Source organism: Pongo pygmaeus, chromosome 10, assembly GCF_028885625.2.
Source record: "Pongo pygmaeus isolate AG05252 chromosome 10, NHGRI_mPonPyg2-v2.0_pri, whole genome shotgun sequence".
Classification (NCBI taxonomy): Eukaryota; Metazoa; Chordata; class Mammalia; order Primates; family Hominidae; genus Pongo; species Pongo pygmaeus.
Window position 1 is genome coordinate 29,282,028 of NC_072383.2, and position 21,918 is coordinate 29,303,945.

The 21,918-nt window shown below is 37.4% G+C and overlaps 1 protein-coding gene across 6 annotated transcripts in view; it reads left to right on the forward strand.

Annotated features, from left to right (window-relative positions):
- The first annotated feature begins 1,887 nt into the window (after positions 1 to 1,887).
- CCDC91 (coiled-coil domain containing 91) overlaps positions 1,888 to 21,918 on the forward strand; it is a 347,553-nt gene continuing 327,522 nt past the window's right edge. Inside the window, exons 1-3 of one of the 6 annotated variants that reach the window (XM_054442947.2) lie at positions 1,903 to 2,129; positions 10,368 to 10,481; positions 20,603 to 20,673. The gene's annotated coding sequence lies outside the window, so the exon portion shown is untranslated. Of the gene's footprint in view, positions 2,130 to 8,952; positions 9,001 to 10,367; positions 10,482 to 20,602; positions 20,674 to 21,918 lie in introns of those variants that run through there. The other 5 variants (XM_054442944.1, XM_054442945.2, XM_054442946.1 and 2 more) reach the window with 5 other exon arrangements.

A 21,918-nucleotide genomic window follows, 5' to 3' on the forward strand; every position in this document is an offset into this window, starting at 1 on the left:
ACTAAAATCATTGAATTGTTTACTTTATAAAGAAAAAGAGATTACTGTGGGGAAGGAATAAAGATTTCATGGAGTTGGTAGGATTTTATATCACTGATAAGGAAGTGATATAAAAAGCAAAGTGATGTCCTATAGTGAATAAACAAGTCCTTCTGTTGGGCAGATCTGGCTTTAAATCCACTTGGTCAATTTACACTTCCTAAATCTGTAACCTCATCTAAAGTATAAATATATTAATATACCTACTTTGTAAAATTATTGTGGTAAGTTATATATGAGATTTAAAATATTTAATCTAATGCCAGGCACATAGCAAATATTAATAATAAATATTAGTTACTCTTATTATAAATCTGTTTAGTATGGAATACAGTTTAGTATTGAATATCGGGACAGAGTGAACATGTAAGTACATCAATGGGAAGGAACTCCCAGAAACTTACCTGGTTTCCAGCAGAAGGAGATATGAGAGACAAAATAATATAAAGGTAACTTTACTAAGTTTAAGAAATATTTATGAATACCTTTTTTCTAACTACTAGACACTTTGCTAGACTGCTGGATATACAAAGACAAATGAGAAGTGAGCAGATTGCTGGATATACAAGTGAGAAGTGGTCCTTGACTTGGTAGTCTAGTAGACAGATAAACAAATACATGTAAGAAAGCATTATATTTCTTACAATAGAAATGTTTTTTGTATGCACAAAGAAGGGGGTGGGCTGGAAAAATAATGTAGTCAAGGTGACTTGCTCAATACTGAAACTGCTCATTAACTACTTAGGCCAGCACTTACGGCACACTTGTCAGGATGCCTTGCTAATATTTTCTGCTTCCAGTACAGAACAGAGATTACAGGTTTAAGCCAATTTTGTTCAACAGATGAGAAACCCAGTGTCCAAGGATGAAAGAATACTTGTTATACAAGGAATGTGAATATTCCAGAGATTTATGCTCAAAGTCCCCAGGTTAGTGTCTTTCTTCCTCACTAGACTGTAAGCTCCTTGAAGACAAATATCTTGAGTGTTACCTTGTTCACTCTTGAATTGTCAAAACTTGACCCAGGACTAGGTATGTGGTATACAATCAATAAAAAATTGTTGAATGAATGTTCTTCCAAATCCTCCCATGGCAAAAACGGAAGAAACATTCACGAGTGGACTGCTAGTTGACTGTTTCTCTCATCGCTATTGACAGTCTGAAACGGACAAAGACATCTATATAATCATTCCTTCCTTTCAAATAAATAATCTGTGAATTACGCTATTCTTTTCCTATTGCTTCAGGACAAGCTATTTGACAGAAAGCTTTTAAGAAAGGCTTTGCAAGAAAACTCTGCAACAGAGATGGCACGTATGAATTGCTGTGATCTGGAGTTGAAGACAAGAACAAAAGTAACTCTAGAGCAGAATTCTTTGACCGAAGTCATCTTACTGGTTGGCGGAGGCTCTCGGTCTACTCGCATCCGGTGCTTGAGAGTTCAGACAGGCAAAGATGAGAGGTAGCATCTAGTCAACATCCATTTCTTGAGCACTTACTACATGTCAGCCACTTTGCTTAGTCCCCGGTTTTACTGCACTCTGCTTGGAAGTGGTGGAGAGATTCGGCGGGATCTTCTTAGGACCAATCCTACAAAGTTCCCGATGGAACTCATTTTGATTTGGGGGACGGTTTATTTGCAGGGATTAGGTGGAGCAACAGGGCCTGCTACTCAAAAGGAATGAGAAACTGTAACTAACAGGAGGTGGACTGGGAAGGAGCATGGCAAAGTCACCCCTTTTCACAGGGCAACTCTCCAAAGACCACGCTCAAGTTGGGGTGGCAGGGTTCTCAACATGGGGCCCCGACCCGGGCCTCAGCCTGGGGCCACGTGACGCGCGTGTTTACGTTGAGTGACGGGCGCTGTGTTGGGCGGGCCTTGGCGGAAATCAACTTCCGGGGGCAGAGGTGTTCGAAGCCGAGTGGTGCGTGGGTTACCCCAACCTGTGTGGCTGGGCCGCGGTCTCCCCTCAAGGGCCTGGGGCCGTGCCTCGGGTGTACGCGTAGGGGTCTGTGTGCTGGGGGTGGCTCACCGGACAGCGTGGGTGAGCGGCGCAGCGGCGGCAGCGGAGAGCGAGAGAGGGGAGCAGGTAAGTGAACGCTCGCCTTTCGGGGCCTGGGTCTTGGGGTCGGGGCCGCGCGAGGCGGGCGGAGAGCGCCCCACCGGGGGAGGAGCGCGGCCGAGCTTCCACCGCCTGCAGCCCGCCTGCTCCGGCCTCGCCCTTGGCTGTCGCAGCGACCAAGAGTCAGGGGGCGTGACCAACCTCCTGCGGGAACGGAGCCAGCTCCCGGGGGTGGGAGTGCCCACTCGTTCCTGCGCTCGCCGGTAGGTACCGGTACCTGCACGTCCCAGAATCGAGTGTTTTCGAAAGTCTACGCCCACGAACACGTGATTATTGTGTCACCGAAGCGCCTACTGAACGGAGACCTTGATTCTTGCTTAGATTTCACAGAACGCGCCTGGTTTATGTATCCCCTTTTACTTTGCCAAGTACACCGGGGTAAAAGCTCTACAGCGTCTGCCAGCCACATTTCCTTAGAGTTTCTTGGGCCACATGTTGCAATAAAAGTGGCATTTCAGGGTCAAGGCAGGAGCCAGTAACTTTGCCAAGTGGTGAGGTATCCTTCGTCCCCGTTAGCACGCCTCCCTTTCCCAACAATGAAGATATTTCCTCCATCTGCGCGTGTCGCCTACTGCGGAGGAAAGCTTTGGACATGTAACCTATTTTTGGCTTCACTTTAAGGAGTGGAACTCTATTAAAAGCTGCGCTGGTGTTTTTTTGGTAGGATGATGTTGCTGCTGCTACTCTCACTTGCTTCCTTGATGAGAGTTGGGGAAGAGCTTGATTTCCTGGAGGGTAAAGTCTTGGCCACAATTTTGGGTGACTCAGCGGCCCCTTACGAATTCTGACTCTTTCCTTCCCTCTTCTCTCAGCTGTGCGGATACCGATGCCACCTTTCTTTTCAAATATTAATCCGGATGGGAGTTGGATGATGATGGTTTTTGGAAGTAGTTTGCATGTTGCGTGGTGGTTATTGGAGTGAGCTGACATTTTACTTCACAATTTAAGGCAACCCTTCCTCCCCCCACAATATTTAGTTGGGTGGGGTGACAGGGACTGACAACAAATTCGCTGTTGTGTTCCCTGCTGTCGGAGAGTTCTACACTTAACGATCACCTGATTGCCCTCTGCTACAATTTCTGTTGCGTTGAGGGGATTGGTTGTACTGTCTGTACCTATTAGGTAAATGTAGTAAGGGTCATGCCAGGCAGAGTGCACCTGCATGGTGTTGGCTAACCAGTAAACTGTGTGGTAGAGAATTGCCCTGGTTACGAAGTTTGGTATCCTCCAGGCTGCCTAGGAGGGTGTTCTGTGGGCTGGGAAATCTTATGAACTGGTTTCCTAGCAACAGTATAAGCCCAATGGAATAAACATAAAGAAAACAAAGTGATGAAAGTTACAACTTACCTCTTAACTTTTATTAAATGGAAAAATGTAGCTTCTTATTGGAGTGATCCACTCAAAACTTCTGAGACATTTTTGTTTATTTTGAACATCTTAGTACTTAATAACATACAAAAGAAACTGCAGAAAATCATCCCAGAGGGACATCACTTTGGTTTTGGGCGGCATTAAAAAAGAGAAAAAAGACGTTTAAAAATGAGCTTGTCTGGAGCTTAAATGGACAAACAGGAATTTGGTGTAATAGGCATTTTATGTTGTACTCTTATCTATATGTGTCAGATGTATGCGTTATATATGATTGTTATGAATGAAGATAGTAGAAGACGGGGTGGGAGTGGAGTAGAGTGGATGGATGGATAAGACTGGTTACCTTAAGTAAAATGGAAGGGGAGTGTTTTAGATAAGTTGTTCCCAAACTCTAGGTCATACTTACAGTACTCCTTTATCAACCTGTTCCTTGTGATTTTTAATCTTCCTTGAAAGTTTATCAAATTTTCTTATTTTCTGTCCAAACAATGAGAACTTAATTGAAAAAGGCATCTCTCTTTAGATTAACTCTTTGTGTTTATGTATATCTGTTTCTTATTTACTAATGATAAATTAATATTTTAGATTTCCAGTATTTTAAGGATTTTTGGTCTCCTTACTGTTCCTCCCTGCCCTATTCCCATACCCAGTAAGTTTGGTTTAGCTCATTTAAATTGATGCATATTTTTAAAAAGGGCATATGTTGCTTTTTTTTTTAAAAAAATCAAGGTTTATTGAGGTATGATTTATAAGTAAAAAAGTAATTTTTATTATATTGCTGTATAAAGTCTGACAAATGCATATAATGGAACCACTGCCACAATCCAGACAAATAATATTCCCATCATTCTAAAAAGTTTCCTCCCCTCACTCATAGGTCCTAGCAACCACTGATCTGTTCTCTGTCGCTATTTATAGCTTTGTCTTTTCTGGTATGTTATGTAAATGGAATCATACGGTATGTAGCCTTTTGTTTCAGGTTTCTTTCACTTAATGCTTTGATTCATTCATGTTGATGCATGTTTGTTGATGCTTGGTTGTTTTTTACAGCTGAGTAGTATTTCATTGTGTGAATATATCATAATGTTTATTCGCCATTTGATGAACAATTTTTGGCATTTAGGAATGAAGGTACTATAAACATTCATGTGCTGTTCTTTGTACATTAAGGTACAAGACTTTGTGTAGACATATGTTTTCATTTCTTTTGGTTAAACATCTAGGAATGGAATTCTTGGGCCATGTGCAAGTGCATGTTTAACCTTAAAAGAAATTACCAGCCGGGCACAGTGACTCAGACCTATAATCCCAGCACTTTGGGAGGCCGAGGTGGGCAGCTCACGAGGTCAGGAGATCGAGACCATCCTGGTCAACATGGTGAAACTCCGTCTCTACTAAAAATACAAAAATTAGCCGGGCGTGGTTGCGGGTGCCTGTAATCTCAGCTACTCAGGAGGCTGAGGCAGGAGAATTGCTTGAACCAGGGAGTCGGAGGTTACAGTGAGCTGAGATTGTGCCACTGCACTCCAGCCTGGTGACAGAGTGAAACTCCATCTCAAAAACAAAAAAAAAAAGAAAGAAATTACCAAACTGTTTTCCAAGGTAGCTGTTTAATTTTGCATTCCCGCAAGTGATGTTTGATGTTCCAGTTGCTCCACATTCTGGTCAGCACTTGTCATTTTATTTTTAATGTTAGCTATTCTAATATGCATTTAGTGAAAACCCATTTATGTTTTAATTTGAATTTTTCTTCTAACATATTGAGCGTCTTTTCCTGTGCTATTATTTGCCATCTGTGTATCTTCTTTGATTAAGTGTCTGCTGAAGTCGTTTGTTCATTTTTAATAGGGTTGTTATTCGTTTGCAAGTGTTTTATACAGTCTGGATACAAATTCATTATTATATATATGTTCACAGTATTTCCTTTGAGTCTGAGTCTGTAGTTTGTCCTTTCATTTTCTTAACAGTATCTTTTAAAGAGCAGAAGTTTTAAATTTTGGTGAAGTCCAGTTTATCAGTTTTTTCTCTTATGATTTGTGCTTTTTTATCATGAGAAATTTTGCCTAATCCAACATTGCAAAGATTTTTTTCTTATGTTTTCTTCCAGAACTTTTATAGCTTGAAATTTTAGATTTAGGTCTGTGACCAATTTCAAGTTAATTTTTGCATGTGAGGTAGGGGTCAAGACTCTCTCTCTCTCTGTGTGTGTGTGTGTGTGTGTGTGTGTGTGTGTATGGATGCCCCAGTCTTGTAGCACCATCTCTTGAAAAGACTGTTCTTACTGTGTCCAGAATTGGTTCCTTCCAGTGGGTTCTTGGTCTTGCTGACTTCAAGAATGAAGGCACGGACCCTCACAGTGAGTGTTACAGATCTTAAAGATGGTGTGTCCGGAGTTTGTTTCTTCAGATGTTCAGATGTGTCTGGAGTTTCTTCCTTCTGGTGGGTCCGTGGTCTTGCTGACTTCAGGAGCGAAGCCACAGACCTTTGCAGTGAGTGTTACAGCTCTTAAAGGTGGTGCATCCGAAATTGTTCATTCCTCCTGGTGGATTCGTGGCCTTGCTGGCTTCAGGAGTGAAGCTGCAGGCCTTTGCAGTGAGTGTTACAGCTCATAGAGGTGGCGTGTCCTGAGTTGTTTGTTCCTCCCAGTGGGTTTGTGGTCTTGCTGGCCTCAGGAGTGAAGCTGTAGACCTTCGTGGTGAGTGTTACAGCTCATTGTTACAGCTCATAAACGTGGCGTGTCCGGAGTTGTTCCTTCTTCCTGGTGACTTTGTGGTCTCGCTGGCTTCAGGAGAGAAGCTGCATACCTTCGCCATGAATGTTACAACTCATAAAGATAGTACGGACCCAAAGAGTGAGCAGCAGCAAGATTTATTGCGAAGAGTGAAAGAACAAAGCTTCCACAGCATGGAAGGGGACCCGAATGGGTTGCTGCTGTTGGCTTGGGTGGCCTGCTTTTATCCCTTATTTGGCCCCACTCACCTCCTGCTCATTGGTCCATTTACAGAGAGCTGATTGGTCGATTTTACAGAGTGCTGATTGGTCTGTTTTACAGAGTGCTGATTGGTCCATTTTGACAGAGTGCTGATTGGTGCGTTTACAAACCTTTAGCTAGACACAGAGTGCTGATTGGTGCATTTACAATCCTTTAGCTAGACAGAAAAGTTCTCCAAGTCCCCTACCCGATTAGCTAGACACAGGGTGCTGATTGGTGCGTTTACAAACCTTTAGCTAGACACAGAGCTCTGATTGGTGCATTTACAATCATTTAGCTAGATAGAAAAGTTCTCCAAGTCCCCACCTGACCCAGAAGCCCAGCTGGCTTCATTTCTCATTACTATCTTTTCTTCATTAAATTTCTTTGGCTTGCCTTGTCAAAAATCAGTTGACTATGTTTGTGTGGATTGCTTTGTGGACTCTGTTTTGTTCCATTGTTCTGTGTGTCTGTTTGGCTAAAACCTCAGTCCTTATTATGGTAGCGTTATAGTGTATCTTGAAGTCAAGAAGCCTGAGTCCTCCAACTTTGTTGTTGTTTGTCAAAAATTTTTGAGTATTCGAGTTCTTTTTCTTTCCATGTACATTTTAGAATCTCTTTATTTCTATATAAAAGCATTATGGAATTTTTAGTACGATTGCATTGAAGTTATGGATCCATTTGGGGAGAATTGACATCATAAAAATGTTGTTTTCTAATCCATTAATAAAATACCTTTCCTGCCCCAGTGCTGTGGCTCATGCTTGTAATCCCAGCGCTTTGGGAGGTCAAGGTGGGAGGATTGCTTGAGCCCAGGAGTTCAAGAGCAGCTCGGGCAACATGGCAAAACGGCATCTCTACAAAAATGAGAAAAATTAGCTGGGTGTGTTGCCATGCACCTGTAGTCCCTGCTACTTGGAAGGCTGAGGTGGGAGGATTGATTGAGCCTGGGAGGTAGAGGCTGCAGTGAGTTGTGATCATGCCACTGCAACAGTGAGAGCCTCTTTCAAGAGAGAAAACGAAATGAAACAACCTTTCTACATTTATTTGGTCTTTGATTTCTCTCTCTGTTTTTAAGCTTTCCGCATAAAAATGTTGCACATATTTTGTTACGTTTGTATCTAAATGTTTTATGTTGTTTGGTGCTGTTGTAAACAGTAACCTTTAAAAATTTTTAAATTTCCAATTACTTATGTAAGTGAATCAATGTTTTAATATTGATCTTGAATTTTTGAATTTTACAACCTTGTTAAACTCACGAGTTAGTTCTAGTAGCTTTTGTAGCTACTGCTGTCTGCTAGTAGAGACAGCTTTATTTCACATTTTCTCATTTGTTTGCCTTTTATTTTGTTTTCTTGTCTCTTTGCACTGGCTAGGACCTCTACTAATGTTAACTAGAACAAGTCAGATCAGCACAGATATCCTTGCATTGCTCTTCATCTTAGTAGAGAGGGTATATAGTCTTTTACCATTGAGTAGTTAGCTGTAAGTTTTTTGTGGATATCATTTTGACCCAGCCAAGGAAGTTCTCTTTAACTCCTGCTTAGAGCTTTAAAATTTAATCATAAATGCATGTTGTATTGCTTTTTTTGATTGTGAACATGATAGTTGATTACAGTAGAAAGTTGGAAATAAAGGAAGACTATAAAAAAAGTTACCCCATTTTCAGTAATCTGAGGTAACTGCTGCAAACATTGTGGTGGCTTTTCTTTCAGTCTTTTCTTTTGCAAACATATTTTAAAAACAAAATTGTTAATATTGTTTTATATTTTGCCCTTTTCACTCAGAATCACATTGGGAGTACTTACATCATGAATTATTTTGAGAACTTGATTTGTAATGGTTATGGGCTATTGTGTTATATGGATATGACCATCATTTAATGATTTTCTTACTGTTAAATAGTAAAGTTGTATTTCAGTTTTCCCTGTTGAAATTAACATTAAATATTTGTGCTCAACTCTGATAATTTTTCAAAGTAATTTATAAAAATATGATTATCACTCAAAGTATATACATTTTTTTTTTCAGGTTCTTATATCCACTGCCTCTGTTTGGTGCTCTTGAAATTTGTTCTTTAGGCTATTTATTGTAAGAAATTTGGGGTCAGTATCATTGGCTTTTTTGGGCATCACCTTAAGGTAGAATCTTTGAATTTCAGAAACAGAGTTCCTTAGCGATCGGTCTAGTTCAAACCATTTTTTAAGCAGTTTAGAGTCTGTAAGCATTAAAATAACTTTTCTGCCTTATACTATTTTGTTTCCACTGATCTATACAGAATTACTGATGAATTACGTACAATGTAATATACCACCTGTGCTCTTCTTTTGATAAGAATTATAGAAATCTTTGTGCCTAGCATCATGTAAAACCCTTTATGTTTGTTGTTTTATTGAATTCCAACTGCTACTTTTTGGTAGTAACTTTTTTTTCCATTTCATAGACAAAGGAAACTGAGTCTCCAAGTGAGCAAACTTACCTAAGGTTGTATTAATAGTAAGTGATAGAGCTCGAGTTTGTTCACAAGTCTTCCTGAATCTGTGCTTTTATTTGTAGGCTATACTATGAGTATTACGTTATTTTAGGTATTTTGTATATATTATGTTTATTTTGAATATATTAATTTTAATGCTAACAGTAAATTTACTAAGCAGATTAGCAAATTAGCATGAGATGTTATCATTACTTCTGAAATGTTTATCCAAATTTATGTCCTCTTAAATCTGTTCTTATTTTCTAAGTGGCATAAAGATTATTGTTGGCTATATGTCATATAATTTTACTTAAATAATTAGGATCATATTTACTGTGACTAGTAGAGGATACAACAATTTATTTATTTTGAAATGTGAAGAATTTTATAATTATAGGTTTAATAAATGGAGATCAAAAATAATGTTAATTACTTTATAAAATGAGCTCTGTTATAATTCTGGTAAAACAATTTGTTTTCCTTAGAAGCATATGTAGATTTTGGTATTTACATTTCAACATGGACTACGTGAATGAAATAATTAGTTTGTGAAGTATGAAATCACTTTTTCCTTGTATTCAGAGAAGGTAGACTTTTCTGTGTCTACCACCTCCTACTACATTTTTTATTATGTTCAGCCCTGTGGTTAAAGAATAGGTCTACATAATCATTTTAAAAAGCTGCTTACATTTGATATTATGAGAATTCAGAACTTCTGCAATTGTAGTAAAGACAGTGCTGCAGTGTTATGCAAGATCCATTAATCTATGAATATGCTTCACTGACAGACGGGCTTATATGAATATTATTTAAAAACTACATGCTTACACATCAGTAAAAGATAGTGATTAAAGATGAGATTAAGTATCATTTTAATTATGAATTTTATACAGACTACTTAAAATTAGGTTAGACCTTTTGCTTAGTTTGCCCAAATTGGGCATGAAAAACAAAATAAGCCTGTGAAAGCTGAATGACATTAAATGGACCACCCTGAATCAGAAGACAAGTTGCAATGAATATCTATTTTCCATTTTGCTGAATGAGAAGAATGTTTAATAAATGGTGATAGTTTTCATGAGATATTTAGATATTTTAAGTTTTGTCTCTTGTTGGTTATGCAGAAGAGATTTATTAATTTCTCTTTTCAGTCTAGCAATTTCTGACTTATGAGTGGAGTGTTGAATCCATTTACAATTAATGTATTTACTAATGCTTAAGGTAGTATTTATGCTTGTCATTTTGCTATTTTTTCTGTATATCAAGTAATTTTTTGTCATTCCTTAATTACTACATTATTGCTTTCTCTGCCTTTTTTTTGTATTAGGTATATATTTTCTAATGTACCATTTTAATTTCCTTGATGTTTCTTTTTTTTTTTTTTTTTAAGGGACAGAATCGCCTAAGCTGAAGTGTAGTGGCACCATCATAGCTCACTGCAGCCTCCAGCTCCTTGGCTCAAGTGATTCTCCTGCCTCAGCCTCCCTAGTAGCTAGGACTACAGGTGTGTGCTACGATGCCTGGATAATTTTTTAATTTTTTGTAGAGACAGGTTCTTACTCTGTTGCCTGGGCTGGTCTTGAACTCCTGGCTGCAAGTGATCCTCTTACCTTGGCCTTCCAAGTGCTGGGAATACAGTTGTGAGCCACTGCACCCAGCCTTGGTGTTTCTTTTACTAAATATTTTTTGAGTTCTTAGTGGGTTGCCCTGGGACTTACAAATAGTACCTTATTTTATAACAATCTATATGAATTAATACTAACTAAATTTAAGTTTACAAATTTTGTTCCTATATATTCCCTCCCCTTCCTTTATGCTATTATTGCTTAAGTTACATCTTTCTACATTAATACAGTGTCCATTAACACTGATTTATAATTCTTGATTTACGCAGCTGTCTTTTCAATCACATAGGAGAAAAGAGCCACAACCAAACATTTATATTTTCTTTTATATTTATCTATGTAGTTATCTTTACCAGTGTTCTTAATTTCTTTATGTAGATTCAAGCATACTATCTCTTGTCCTTTCAGTTCAGCCTAAGAGACCCATGTTAGTATTTCTCGTAGATAAGATGTGCTAGCATACATTCTCTTTGGTTTTGTTTATCTGAGAAAGTCATAATTTCTTCATATTCAAAGAATGGTTTTGCTAGAATTAGAATTCTTAGTTGGTAGTCTTTTTCTTTTTGGAATTTGATTGTATCTTTTCCACTGCTTCTGGCCTCCGTGGTTTTTAATGAGAAATCAGATAGGAAATCTTATTGACGATTCCCTATTTTTGATGAGTTGCTTCTCTCTCGTTGCTTTCAGTATTCTCTCTTTATTTTTTGAAAGTTTGGTTATGATGTGTTACAGTGTGGCTCTCTTGAATTTTATCCTAGTTTGAGTTTATTGAGCTTCTTAGATGTATAGATTAATGCTTTTCATCAAATTAGAGAAGTTTCCTTGTATCGTTTCTTCAAATATTCTTTCTGCTCCTTCCTTTTTCTCCTCTTTTTCTGGTACTCTCATTATGCATATGTTGGTATGCTTGATGGTTTCCTATAGGTCTTTGATGCTCTGTTTATTTTTCTTCATTCTTTTTTCATTCTATTCCTTAGCCTGGATAATCTCAGTTGACCTATCTTCAAGTTCACTGATTTTTGTGCCAGCTCAAATGTGCAGTTGAACTCTTCTAGTGAATTTTTGAATTAAATTATTATACTTTTTGACTCCACAATGTTTGTTTGTTTATTTTGTAATCTCTGTCTCTTCATTAATAATCTCTATTTGGTGAGATATTGTTATCATACTTCATATATGGTTTTCTTTAGCTCTTTGAAACCATATCTAAGAAAATATTTAGAGAAAACATTTTAGTGTCTTTGTCTCAGAAGTCCAATGTCTGGGCTTCCTTAGGGACAATTAACTGCCTTTTTTCTCTCTCTGTATAGATCATCCTTTCTTGCTTCTTGCGTGTCTCACAATTTTTTGTTGAAAATTAGATAATTAAATAATATCTAATGTGGTAACTCTGGAAATCAGGTTCTCCTTCTCAGGGTTTCTTCTTGTTGCTGCTCTTGTTATTTGTTTGTATAGTGACTTTCCTGAACTCTTTATGTAAACTTTGTATTCTTTTTATGTGTGGCCACCAAAGTCTCTGCATGTTAGTACTGGACAGCGAATGATTGGACAGTTATTTCCCTCATGCTTGGAAGCAATGAGTCTCCCAGCCTTTGCTGATGGTCTCTGTGTGCATGATAGGGCATGCCTTCAATGCTTAGACAGGCAGTTTGTAACTCTATTTTAGCTTTTAGTTCCCACTTATACAGAGCTTAAAGTGTAGCAAGAAGTCAAAGCTTAGGTCGCCTTTCAATTCTTTACTGAGTACTTGCATGAGCTTGGCCATCTGGAGTTCAAGGAATATGTTGGATCTTATCAAAATCCCCTATTGACATTTCATTACCTAGCTTTTCCTTTTAAGATTCTGGTCAGCTTGTTGTTTGCCCCAACTGTTACTGCCACCTCAGGCAACTTGTTAAACAGTTGGCTCTGTATGTTTTTGACAAATGCTATCTGGGGAAAAGGTTATTGGCACTGGGCAAGCTCTTAGGTCAAATAAAGACAAGTATAGGAGTGGTGTTTTCCAGGGAACTGCCAGACAGGTCAATAATGATAATTTTTGGGAATGAGATTTTGGAGGAGGTCCAACCCTATTTTGCCCCTCCTGGTGGCTGCTAGGCTGCTGGATTTTATTGCGATTTTTGAGCCTTCTAGTTTTCAAGGCTCTCATGGCACTGGGGATAGAGGGATGAGATTAAAATGCCATAAAACTTGCTGTTCTTAATGAAAATCAGCCATTTTTCTGTAATACATTCTCCCTAGATTGATGCACGCCTTTGATTAATTTCTAGAGTTCTGAAAATAGTTGACTTTGACAATTTTTGCCACTGTTGTTCTTGCTTTATGGAGGAAAGGATTTTTGGAGTTCCTTAACTCCACTATTCCTGTTGATGTCACTGTGTAGTATTTTAATAGCCCAAGTTCTTTTTAATGTCACCTTATCCCAATTATACTTATATTCCACCACTTTGCTTCATGTTTATCATCTATGGTATACAGCTTCATATAAGAGATTATTTAGGGATTATTCTAATTCAGATATGTAAAAATTTCCCATATGTAGCAAACCATTTAACAATATTAGGCATCTGCTTAGTGCTGTGAAAATTCTGCAGGATGAAAATTACAGTCTGTTCCTAAATTTAGGGAGGTGTCTGCAGTATAGTTAGGAATTTATACATGTAAAAAAAGTTGAATTATTGATTATATGAGTGAAAGAGATCTGATAAGGTAGAAGGTAAGCTACTTTTATTAATAATAAGTAGTATGGTGCAGACATAGAGCATTATTAGCCATTATGTAATTTTGTTCTTAAATAATTTGGGTCAGTTTTAAATAGAGGAAATCTTCAGTTTAGGCTTGTGAATTATGGCTAAAAATTCAATTGAATTGCCAAAATGATTATACTGAATATTATTAAACACTGTGTGCTATGCCTGAACATATTACTTGGAGAAATTAGATTTTCTGGTTAATGGAATTTCCTAGTAAAAGAAAAACAACCAGAAACCCAGTTTTTCCTTGATTTTGTGAAAATGTCTAGACATGTATTTGTGGGTTTTGATGCCTTAATTATTGAAGGTAAATGACCTCTCCCTCTGTCCCTTTTCAAAGCATTTAACTGAATGCTTATCAAGCTATGGTACCTGGCAGTCATAATTGAGAATATTATTTTCCAGTGCTGTAGAAGAGAGTCATGATTGTTGCCCTCAAAAAATTGGTAAGAACATGGGGTTAAAATGTAGCTGTATTGTATCTTTGGGTTCTTAACGATATGAATATATGTGAGTTTTTGTGTTTTATTTAATTTATATCACCTTTCTGCATGAGGAAGACATTAGTAGTTTGCAAATATTGTAAATGATTACTAGAGATGCTTTTTCACGCTCATATTAGCCAGTCCCTGATATGCATTTATTTTGATTATTAATTTTCTGATTAAAAATAAAATGATGCATACTGGCATTTTTTGGGGAAGTAATGCTATTATGTATTTCACCATTCAGAATGCAAAATTAGCAATTCCTAGTGTAAGCAATTTCAAATTTTCACACTCATTATGAATTTAAGGATGCAAAGGACCTGCTTTATATTCCTGCATTTTTTTGTGAGGGAAAGTCATGTTAGGTATTTCTAAGATGTATTTTTCTCTTCTCTTTACTCTCCTTATTACATTTGAATCGTGTAGTTTTAAGCTAGGTATTTATTTACTTATTTGTTAACAGACAGGTGTCTCATGTTTGGGTGGTATATATTGCTGCCAAAGGCTCACCACAGAGTTGCTCAAGGTGAAGAGAGTGGGTTTCTAGAAGTACAGCTAATTCTTCTGTAGTGTCTAGTTAATGTAAAATATAAAAAATCAACCAAATACATTTATACACAATTAAAGGAATACTTATACACAATTATAGGAATTTAGTAAATAAAACTTTTTAGTATCATTGCTACCATGCATAATTAACATTTTTAAGATTTCTTACATATTTACTCGGTAGAGGAACAGAATCAGTTGACACATCTTTAGGACCCTGACATTATGGCATATGAAGAATGTTGGGAGTGCCTAGATTGCCTGTTGGAAAGCCTTGGATTTTTAGTTAATGACTCGGCTAGTCTTCATAATGGTGAAGAGGAAAACTCTTTCAGATATTGCTTATAGGATGTCAGGTTTGTTAGGAATATGCTCAATTATAGAGAGAAAGGAGAGTGAAGAGAGAAGGGAGAATGAAGAGGGAAAGGCGAATGAAGGTGTGCTTCAGATTTTTTTTTTTTAACATGCAAGTCTAATAGTTATATTGGGTGGATTAGAGTCTATATGAATTACAAGTCATTTATAGATACTGTTACTCAATTACATAGTAAGTACGGAGGTAAAAAAAAAATGACAGGTTATTCATACTAAAGTCAGTATGAGATGAAAAAATGTGCTGAGGATACCAGCACTTTTAATTCAAGGAAAAATGAAAATGAGTGGTTAAAACAAGTGTTAAAAGAAAAACTTCAGCCAAATTAAATTTAAAGGAGTTTAATTGAGCAATGAACAATTTACAAGTTGGGCAGCCCCCAGAATTACAGCAAATTCAAAGAGACTGTACTGCAGCCACACGGTGGAAGAGGTTTTGTAGACAAAGAAGAAATGACATACAGAAATTGGAAGTGAGGTACAGAACATTTGGATTGGTTACAGATTGGTGTTTGCCTTATTTGAACACAGTTTAAACACTCAGCAGTATATGAATGGTTGAAGTCTTTCTGCTGGAATTGGCTAAGACTTAGCTATTGTTACAGACGCATACTCCTAAGTTAGGTTTTCAGTCTTGTCAACCTATTAAGTTAGGTTGCAGTTTGTCCACAAAGACTCAAATATGGAAGTATAGAGTCCTTCTCAGGCCATATTTGGTTTGCTTTAGCAATTCCCCCTTTTGCTCATTTTCTCAATTTTTGAGAGATTGAGCACAACTTTAGTCATTAATGTCACAATCATTGTAGTAAATGTACTTATTTGGTCTTGAAACCCACCAGGAAACAGTAGAACAGTGAGTTTTGCAAAGGTAGGAACAAGAGTACCTCCTTATGCTGGAATATCCTGTTTACAGGGGAAAAACAAACCAGGTCTGTTCTCCTGTAGGATCTATGTGTTTCCTTAAAGTCTTAGTTTGATTATGTCACATTCAGCATGAGCAACTCCAATTTTGTTTGGTTTGGTCTGTTGGGGCCTAGTGAGTGAGCTCAGTCTAAAACAATGGCCACCCATAATTTTGTTTAAAAAAATTCCCCCTTTTTGGTCAGGTTCTCAGTTAGGTGAGAGTGTGACCAAAACTTAGGGCCTTAGCACCACTCTCTGTTACCATCATTTGGGTTTCCAGTCTCAGCATGTCATTCATAGGTTACAGTATCCTCATGGTCACACATTTCTTTCAGCTCTTGTCATTCCACTTGAAGAGAGACCATTAGATATTCTAGAGATGGCTGCATGCAAACATTTAAAACCTTTGAGAGAATACAGTGCACTAGGGAGACTATTACTATGACTATCGGGAGGGTAATACCAAGGGTTTGGAGTATGCTCCTTACCTAGGGTCCCCATAAACCAAACCTCCTAAAAACTCAAATAGATCAAAGAATGAGCTAGATAAAGAGTCTACTGACTTAACTAAGTAGTTTTTTCATTAATCCCCTGCGACTGAATTTCTATAATACCTGATGTTTTCTCTATAGGCCATAAGTGCCAGTGGCTGCAGGTATTTCTGTGTTTAGCCACTTTTACTATTTAGCATGACTTTTACAAGAGAATTTAAAGTCTGTTGTGTAACCATAGCCTTTACAGTATATAAAGCCTATCATGCTATAGAGCCTATCATGAGGGATACATTTCTAATCATTGCCTCTTTTATTCCAAACCATGGAAAAAGGACCTAACAAATGATGCCCTTCCAGGGAAGTGAAGGCCTCCAGGCAATGTTTTCTTTAACCCATGATGTGGGTTAAGAAGAGTGAATCAATGTTCTGTTTCTGACTGATTATGAGGCAAAGTTTCTCACTCACATTGGGCCTTCATCTTTTATCTCTCAAAGTGTAAGATTATCCATGTATAAGGCTGGCTGCAAAATTCTTCACTAATAAAAGTATATCCTGTAAATGCACACAACAGACCTTTTTTCCACTTCTATTGTTCATAGAGACATAAGCAAGGAAGCAAATATTCAAATATAAGAGTCTAATGATAGTAGTCTTAATCTGTGATTTTGGGAAAAGCTGTTCACATCAAGGATGCCGTCTTCCTCTGGGGAGAAACTTCTCTGGTTAGCTTTACCTTAAGGATTTCAATGGGTGTACAGTTCCAAAAGTGTGGAGGGACCCTTCTCAGTTGTGAGATTATGAACCCAAGGTTCAAGGTTCCAAAGTTTTGTTGCAGAGTGGATGGCAAGGGCAGTCTTTCTCTGATGTTCTCAGAAGATCCAGTCTTTGGATTCTAAAGGGGTTAATTGTCCTCAAAACCATAAAAAGCTTTATTGACCTGATGAAAATACACTGGGCACAATAATTTAGTGTTATAACATCAGTCCTCTTGCATGGGAAAGTTTGTATACAACCAGAAAACATGCATTGAAAATGACGAATGAAATCCCTTTATAAATGTTTAAATGGCCCATCAGGTAGGCAAATGTACCTGAAGCTTTGATTGTCTTCCGAAGAATATGGAATGGAACATTGGTTATAAACTATTTTCACAATTTATAAGTCACCACATCAATATATTTAATTTGGATCATTTTGTCTTTTCCGTGATGAGTAACGGAATGCAGAACTTTTAATAATAAAAGGTTTAAGGACTCAATAAGGACAAGGCAGCTGTTCTGGTTTTTCATGAGTCCATGCTTAACATTGGACTTGATTCTCCAAATTAGGTGCATAGCACCGATAACTGATGGGTTATCATAGGTAATTTGACTTAGACCATGGATTTTATTCAAATTGTGTATCTAAATAATTTCAGTATTTGCTCATTTAGCATGAAAATCTGGCAAAGTATTTCCTTGGTATTTAATTAATTTTTGTTCTACTTGGATTAGCAGTTTTATAACCTAGTCAGTCTTTTCATTAAAGTTCCAGGAATTCTTACCCAGTTCAAATGACATGATTCTAAAGCTATTAGAAACCTGTATTCAAGAGTACTTTTCAGGGTCCTCTCCATCTTTCATGAACCTCCTGAAAGATGCCATGCTTTTGAAATTTTGAGAAACTGCGTCAGCTTTAAGCAATTAACTGTGGAAATGACTTTAAATAATTATAATTAAAAACACAATTGACAAAGAAAGTTGGTTATTTCTGTGGTCTACAATAACTTAACATAATAACTTTAATTATGATTGATAGCATATACTCAGACATAATAGAATTTTAGAAGTCCCATACAATTTTGGAACATATATTAATGTAATTCACTAAAATATAACCTGGAGACTAAACATTATTTTTATTTTGGTAAAGTTTCCCAGGTAACTTAACATGCCAGATAATCCTGTTTACCTGTCTCTTAAATGCTTCAGGGGCCCTCTGGAGCATTCCAAAGTTGGATGTCAGAAAAGACCATTTTAAAGGTGAAATTTGATTTTGAGAAGGCTCTCAAATATTTTAAAGGTTTAAAATACTTGATATTATGAAATAGAATCCAGGTTACTGTAAGTCATTCATTTAGCCAAAATGATGATTTAAAAAATTTTTAAAAAGGTAAAAATCTTTACTGATTGATAGAGGGAAGACTTAACTTTTGTCTCTTGTCTTTCCCTTCCTTTTTGGTAGTTTATTCAAAAGGCAAACAAAATCTTTCATTATTTTATTTTATTTTATTTTTTGAGACAGAGTCTTGCTCTGTCACCCAGGCTGGAGTGCAGTGGCACAATCTTGGCTCACTGCAAGCTCTGCCTCCCGGGTTCACACCATTCTCCTGCCTCAGCCTCCCGAGTAGCTGGGACTACAGGTGCCTGCCACCATGCCTGGCTAATTTTTTTTTTTTGTATTTTTAGTAGAGATGAGGTTTCACCATGTTAGCCAGGATGGTCTTGATCTCCTGACCTCGTGATCTGCCTGCCTCGGCCTCCCAAAGTGCTGGGATTACAGGCGTGAGCCACCATCCCTGGCCCATTATCTTTTAATATTTCATGAAAATATTGTTCAAGAGAGAAAGCCAAATTTCACCCTTGCATTAGTCTACTGTTAATGTCAATCCCAATTTTTAATAAACCTTATAAACAAATCAGTTCAATCTTAGTTTGACCATAAGGTGAGATTCTCATAAACCTTTTATAACCTTTTACAATTTTTGTGAAAACGATTAGTGCTTTAAGAAAAACCCTGTTGTGCTTTTATTCCCATTTTCAATTTATGGAAAAACTGAATAATACCGCTTTAAATTTGGCCAATGTGTTCACACACAGAATTTCTTTAACAACATTAATTATTTATTATTTCTTCTTCTTCTTCTTCTTCTTATTTTTTTTGAGACAGAGTTTCACTCTTTTGCCCAGGCTAGAGTGCAGTGGTGTGACCTCAGCTCATTGCAACCTCAGCCCCTGGGTTCAAGTGATTCTCCTGCCTCAGCCCTCCGAGTAGCTGGGATTACAGGTGCCCACCACCAGGCCTGCTCATTTTTGTATTTTTAGTAGAGACAGGGTTTCGTTCTGTTGGCCAGGCTGATCTCGATCTCCTGACCTCAAGTGATCCACCTGCCTTGGCCTCCCAAAGTGCTAGGATTACAGACGTGAGTTGCCACACCCAGCCCAAGATTTTTTATAACACTTTCACAACTTGTTTAAAACTTTAGCTTTATCTAATTTTAAACAATCCTTTAACCCTTTAAACTCGGCAAAAATTTACATTCCCGTGCTTTCTTATAATCTTTTGCCAAAACACATTTCATTCTTCTCATATATTGCATGTAAACCTATTTTTTTCAGTAGTCTCAATTATATGTTAAAATGGTAGTTCTTAGCAACTTTCACTTTTGGTGCATAAATTTCCTTTCATTAATGCTTTCATAACTTCCATAGACCATCTACAACATGCTTGGACTTTCTGACTTGTCCTAAACATCCTTCTTTTTAAACAACCAGTCATTTTTTACTTTAGGACAATAATTTACCATACAAGATACTTTCTTATGTAAAATCTCTTTTCTTTATAACCCTCTTTGCATAGCTAGGGGACTTGGCTAGTTCCATATGTCCCCAGGCCTTTAAAGTCAAGGCAGTGTATGACCTTAAAGCATTTAACAAACCTAGTATCTGACCTGAATAATTTAGACCATATATCTTTATTTTTGCCAAAAATCTTTAAAATGTTTTATTTCCCAAAGATTACTAAGTTCACTTGAACTAAAAGGCATTACAGTTTTTATTTTTCTTTCAAAATATTTGATTTAAGTGCCTATTTTTCTTTAAACCAATTAATTAGAGCTCTTTTATATAAACATTACACACACAACACATATATAACTGCACAGACAGAAGATTATTACAGTTGTTGTAAGTTTCTATTTACCAGTTTCTAAGTTTTTAAATTGGATTACTGGCTATAGGATGAAGTCTTTGGAAGAACAGGGCCAGGAAAGGGTCTCTGGTGCCTCCTGTTTTTCCCAAGGAGTCCCAGGCTGTTAGAGCTTGAATATCTGCTTTTAATTAAGCTGACTTTTAACCATAGCACTCTTTAATAAAAGTTCTTCTAAATTTTTTATTACCTAACTTTAGCCAGGACAAACAGCTGATATTTTTGTGTTTAAAGAAAGAAAAATTGAAGATGATCTGTGGAGGGTAAGATAATTAAAAAATGGTAAAGGACACCCAAATATCAATCAGAAAGTACTCATTGCCTAAGCTGGGAATTGAACCCTGACCCAGCAGCCATTGTGATGGCGGAGACTGAGAAAGTATTGCCAAATAGTTACAAAGTCAAGCTTCCAGGGACATACAAAAGAAGACGGAGTCTCATTTGTTATTATTATTTTTTCTTTTTCTACTTTCAGGTATCTGCAGCAAAGATTATTACTGACCAGTTTGCTGGACCATCTTGCACAGCGGGCTTCCAGGGTTTTAGGCATGTATTTTATCCTAAGGTACCCCTCTTTATGACAGAACAATACAGAAAGGCAAAGCACACTAGATAGATTCACTACAGCTTAAGACCAGCCTCAGAATTCTTTTTTGTGTTAATTAAAACTTCACAGAGGAGATAAACAGTGATTTTTACCATTCATTCAACCAGTTTGAACAGAGAAAAAGAGGCCAGAAATCTGAGTGGTAAGAAATTCTTAACCCTTTGCCAACATGCCAAGCCTCTGGGTTTCCTTTCCCTGAGTGGCCCTAGTGACCTGGTCACCACACCATAACCCTGAGGCCCAAGCCACAACACAAAGGAAAATTATCTTTTTCCATTCTGGCCAGTGCAAAATACGTGTGACAAAACATAGACATTAGTGAGTCTGCCTAGCACCCAATATCAGACTGGCAGGTTTCAAAATTGCCCCCAGATGGGCCCCATCATCCCTAAATCTTTTTTAGAAGCTTCTGCATATTGATAGGCATCCCTAGATGAGATTAATTTGGGAAACTTCATTTTTAAATGCACTTCTGTGTATTGTTGTTCACTTGGAATGTTTTACTGTAAGTTATGTTTAGTAAGATTTTCTCATTTCTGTAAGACTTCGTTGCCTCTTGGGTCTAATGTATAAGCTGGAAGGAACTCAGTTTTCTAGAAATTAAGGATCCCATTTTTTACCTAAAATGTTGGCTTTACTCTCAGTTTCTCTTGATTAACTTAGCCAGTTTTTTTTTTTTTTCCTACCTAAGCACACCAGAAAAATGAAACAAAGGGGTAGAATGTAAAAATCCCTGTGTGAATTTTCAAATGCCAAATTTTATAAACCCTACAATATTACAGTTTGCTACCAGTTTCTTTGTGACCGAGTCAGATGTAAGAGGCCTCTAACTGGACCCTAGCCAGTTAATTTCTGGATCAAATCCATTCCTGGACCCAGTCCAGTTTCTGTCATGACTTCCAAACCCAGTTTGGATTAGAAATTTGCTCAAAGAAACTCAGAGAGCTCAAAACACAAATCCATGGAGTTCTGAAATCCAAGAGAGAACTTACCACAATCCGCAGCCACTCTGAGATCAGTGGACACAAATAGGTCCTGCAGGTACCTTGCTTGTTCACTCAGTGCTCCTGGGGGTCGTTAGAAGCTCTGCTTTGGATCCCGCTTCTGACACTATCTGTTAAAAGTGAAGCTTCAGCGAAATTAAATTTAAAAGAGTTTAATTGGGCAATGAACGATTTGTGAAT